The following is a 5,611-nucleotide window of genomic DNA, read 5'->3' on the forward strand; positions in this document are numbered from 1 at the left end:
AGTTTCACAACAATGCATTTATATGATGTCATGAATCAGTTATCAAATGTACGTTTATTGCTCTTGTGAATCAGTGAAATCATCGTACTTAGACCTCTAACGCTTAAATAGATCCAGTAACAGTCAAACAGTAATAGGGAACCATCGGTGCTCCAAATAAACAGTGGTGGAGACATTGGTTCTAAGCATCAGACTTCCCAAGAACTCATTAGAGCCAAATCATTTCATGATACACATGCAAGCACTCATGATATGCAATCGAGTAAGCAATGCAAGAAATAGTTCGAAAAGTAACTTTGCAAATAGTTGTGGAATCACTACCAACCACAGCTTATAAACCTCATCCATCATAAATCAGTACCTTGTTCAAGTCCAAGCCCTAGATCACAAATATCATATCAAGCAAAGGGAATTCTAAAATCGTCAAGTTCCTATCATCTTTTGGCATTTTAATCATAATTGAAACTACACTTATCAAATTGAGACGAATCTTACGGCATTACGAAGCTAAGACATAGGTCTACGTTTCTTATGCAGACCTCCGAAGCCGAATCATACATTTTCATGGATAAAAATCAAAATTTCAGAGAAAATGGAAAACTGTCAGTGAAACAGGGCTTAAAAGCAGTCAAGGGTATTTTGGTCATTTCACATGATACAGTACTCCAATCGATCTGAAATTTTGTAGGTAGACAATTAAATCAAATGTCTACAACTTTCATGTTTTGTCCAAAAACTGGTTTGGTCTAAAACATAGAGAAATTTGCAGTCCAAGTTGAGTCCAAAAACAAGGTAAGACTGAAATTACACTTCTAAACAAACCTTGGCATATAACCATCACTAATTGCGATTAAGGGCTAGAAATTTCACCTGAACACTAGCATAGTTTCTACTAATCATATACATGTCAAATCAAAGATGAAATAACTGAGATAAAGTCTAGAAATATTACTAATATGGAACTTTATCATCCCAACTTCCAAATCACAAGAATTTTCATAAAATTAATCAAGATCAACTCATCCAACAACTTAACCACAAGATTAAAGAATAAAAGAAGCTTCTAATGATTATACCTTCCAACACCTTGAAAACAAGCAAAGAAAACCCTTTTCTTCTCAAAACTCTCCACCCTTAGCTTGCTATCCCCTTAGATGTGAAGTTAATTGGAGTAAATCTTGGCACTTGGAAGAAAACTCTCAAGATTTGGTGAAGGACATCAAAGAGAAAAATGGAGTTTTCTCGCTTTGTTTTGCTCCCAAGAAGTTCGGTCAGCTTGGAGAAGAAAGAAAAGTGGCTTTTGAACTCCAAATGAAGTCAAAAGATGAAGACTTAATCACTAAGGAAACTGTACGATGACAGAATCCGGCCGGATTCAAGGCAGAAGCTTTGCAAATTTTTTTCTCAAATGACCATGCCAATCCGGCCAAGAACTGGTCCGATATGCGGCCGGATTCTCTAAAAACACTGCTCACCAAAAATTTTTCTTTCTTCTTCTTTTGGGGCGTCACAATCTTCCCCCTTTGAAAGAATGTTGTTCTCGACATTCCAACTTGTACTAATCAGATCCAAATAGTTCTCAAAAGTCAGTCAAGTATTAAGAATCACTCTAATCCCATTTATCAAATAATCATGGTCCACTAAATAGCTAAACGAGTAACCAAATAAAATATGCAAAAGGGCTCGATTCAACCAACTAACCCTGAGTTAGAATTAAAGTCCTAGATATTCGAAAAATTCAGGACATGGCTTAGCCTCAAGTCGAAAATGTTACCCCTGGCGGTGCTGGACAACACGACAAGCTAGCACAACGGCTATATTTCGCCAGAGAGTCTCAGTTCAGGTATTTGTCTCTGGTGGTGCTGGACAACACAACAAGCTAGCACAACGGCTATATTTCACCAGAGAATCTCAGTTCAGGTATTTGTCCCTGGTGGTGCTGGATAACACAGCCAGCATGCCTCGCCAGAAGACTGGCGGTGCTGGACAACACAACAGGCAATGCCCCACCAGAGAGCCTCAATTCAACCGCTACAGAAAAGTAGTAGCCGGTCTACAACCACACATATAAACATGCAAGTCCGCAAGCAGGATCAATTATTTCAAGTTCATGGAGCACGAGTACGAAAGAGAACACACTCGCCTAGCCTATGTCCAGCGATTCATCTTTTCAAGTAGTCACAGTATTCAAGTCCATATACAAGTCATATACGAATCAGGCTACTTGCTCATGCATAAATGAGATACCATATATTCAGTCAAGTCAGGTCCATTGAGTGTACGTAAGAGCACACTCGCTTAACAGGTTCAAGTCTCAAGTGAGCTCAGCCTAGTCAGTCTCAGGCAGTTCAAGTATTTCAAATCCCAACACTTCCAAATCGGGTGGTGCAAACCTTAATCAAACAAGAAAACTTGAAAAAGGCTGCAAAACCAGGAGTTTTCTCAACAATTCCGACCACCACCATAACCTATCAAAACCCTAGCCAAAATCCTATTGGACAGTCCTAAATAACATGCATCATTCCACTCTCATCATTCGGTTAAATCTTGAGTACAATACGAAATCTTCTGTACTCTAACCTGTGCCACTACAACTTATCTCAAATTTACTTATGATTTCTATTCATATCATTACGCATTAGACCATGTTCCTTCCAAATTTACAATCATTTCCTCAGGAAAAGTATCGAGTACTCAAATATAAAAATCCAAAACTAAGAAACTTTACGACTAAGGCCGTACGCTCCCAAGCATAAATCAACAAAATCATAACTTACGCTTACCACTTCCATGATTCACCACTTACGCTCAAGAAGAGCACTGAGTCTTTTATACACAATCATATAATTGGAATCCTATCACCACTTGATCCAAGTTCACTTTGCGCAGAGACCACGCGAAATAGCTCTGATACCACCTGTGACAGCCCCACCTCCCCCTAAGGCGAACCAAAGGGTTCGGCGGACTGCCTGCCCAACTCTCGCCGGGACTCACTCATTCATTACCATACTCAAATAACGTACAAGGCACATCTTAAATAATACATCAATTCCTCCACGAATTTACATGTCACAAGCGAAGCGAATACTAGTTCCCAAGCGTGGAACGTACACATACATTCGTTCCAATTCCAAACATTCATACAATCTCCTTTATTACACAAGATGAATCTAACTTCAAACTGTACAAGAGATATTCCCTCCAGTCCCACGAATAACTTAATACAAATGCTTCCTTTGGCTCGAGCCCTGTGGGGAGAAAAATATTTTTGGGGTGAGCTAGAAACTCAGCGAGTGACCAGTAAAATCAGTAATCCAACTAGTTTCACAACAATGCATTTAGATGATGTCATGAATCAGTGATCAAATGTACGTTTATTACTCTTGTGAGCCAGTGAAATCATCGTACTTAGACCTCCAACGCTCAAACAGATCCAATAACAGTCAAAGAGTAATAGGGAGCCATCGGTGCTCCAAATAAATAGTGGTGGAGACGTTGGTTCTAAGCACCAGACTTTTCCAAAAACTCATTGGAGTCAAATCATTTCATGATACACATGCAAGCACTCATGATATGCAATCAAGTAAGCAATGCAAGAAATAGTTCGAAAAGTAACTTTGCAAATAGTTATGGAATCACTCACCAACCACAGGTCATGAACTTCATCCATCATAAATCGGTGCTTTGTTCAAATCTAAGCCCTAGATCATAAATATCATGTCAAGCAAAGGGAATTCTAAAATCGTCAAGTTCCTATCATCTTTTGGCATTTTAATCACAATTGAAGCTACACTTATCGAATTGAGACGAATCTTATGGCTAAGACATAGGTCTACATTTCTTATGAAGACCTCTAAAGCCGAATCATACATTTCCATGGACAAAAATCGAAATCTCAGAGAAAATGGAAAACTGTCTGTGAAACAGGGGTTAAAGGTAGTCAAGGGTATTTTGATCATTTCACATGATACAGTACTCCAATCAATCTGAAATTTTGTAGGTAGATAGTTAACTCAAATGTCTACAACTTTCATGTTTTGTCCAAAAGCTGGTTCAATTTAAAACATAGAGAAATTTGCAGTCCAAATTGAGTCTAAAAACAAGGTAAGACTGAAATTACACTTCTAAACTAACCTTGACATATAACCATCACTAATTGCGATTAAAGGCTAGAAATTCCACCTTAACACTAGCATAGCTTCTACTAATCATATACATGCCAAATCAAAGATGAAATAACTGAGATAAAGTCTAGAAATATCACTAATATGGAACTTTATCATCCCAACTTCCAAATCACAAGAATTTCCATTAAATTAATCAAGATCAACTCATCCAACAACTTAACCACAAGATTAAAGAATAAAAGAAGCTTCTAATGATTATACCTTCCAACACCTTGAAAACAAGCAAAGAAAACCCTTTTCTTCTCAAAACTCTCCACCTTTAGCTTGCTATCTCCTTAGATGTGAAGTTAATCGGAGTAGATCTTGGCACTTGGAAGAAAACTCTCAAGATTTGGTGAAGGAAATCAAAGAGAAAATGGAGTTTTCTCTCTTTGTTTTGCTCTCAAGAAGTTCGGTCAGCTTGGAGAAGAAAGAAAAGTGGCTTTTGAACTCCAAATGAATTCAAAAGATGAAGACTTAATCATTAAGGAAATTGTACGACGACAGAATCCGGCCAGATTCTGGCCGGATAGTTGGCCGGATTCAAGGCAGAAGCTTTGTAAATTTTTTTTCAAATGACCATGCCAATCCGGCCAAGTATCCGGCCAAGAACTGGTCGGATATGCGGCCGGATTCTCTAAAAACACTGCTCACCAGAAATTTTTCTTTCTTCTTCTTTTAGGGCGTCACATATTCCCTGAAGTATTTTTCAACTAACTAAATAATGACTCATAAAACAAATCAATAAGATAGTAGTTTTTAAAGTCATCGTGAGAATGAATAAGTTATGACCGATAAAGATGTGTAGGTTTATAACTTCTGTCGAAATTAAGTTGTTGCTGGTGGCAAAGGGATCTTTGTCTCTCAAAACATATTTTCCCTCTTTTTTTGCATATCCTATCCTAGCAGCTCAAAAGGAAAAGTGCTTACTCAATTGTTCTTTGCTTGCCATTTTAAGTTGTATATTGCTTTCTTTATGTTAGTTGATTTATAATGTAGAATCTTACGATATATAATGAATATATAAAGAATATTGTGGCTCATGCACAAATCAATTGGACATTGGTGTTGTGGAGTCCATGAATTTCAAGTACTATGTTTATTTGAGGTTTATTTTGCATCTTGTTTTGTATGTGTAAAATTCCAACTCGACAATATATAGTGGATAGATTGTTTGCAACTGGAATTCAAGATTATCTATTTTTTCTTTGACTATTTATTACAGCTACCATAAGTTGATTTTTGAAAGAAATGACATTTTTACATCCCAAGAGATCTTCTAGGCAAGTTGGTGGACATCCTTTCTCTCATTTTCAAGTCAAGTATGATGAAGAATGCTGCCCTTGCCCAGAAAGTTCATTTGTAATAATATTTTGTTTGATTTATGAAGGCTTTATCAATGTCGAATCTTTTCTGGATTGCTTTGTTATTAATTAAAGTTATAA

Source organism: Coffea arabica, chromosome 8e (assembly GCF_036785885.1).
Source record: "Coffea arabica cultivar ET-39 chromosome 8e, Coffea Arabica ET-39 HiFi, whole genome shotgun sequence".
NCBI classification, from domain to species: domain Eukaryota; kingdom Viridiplantae; phylum Streptophyta; class Magnoliopsida; order Gentianales; family Rubiaceae; genus Coffea; species Coffea arabica.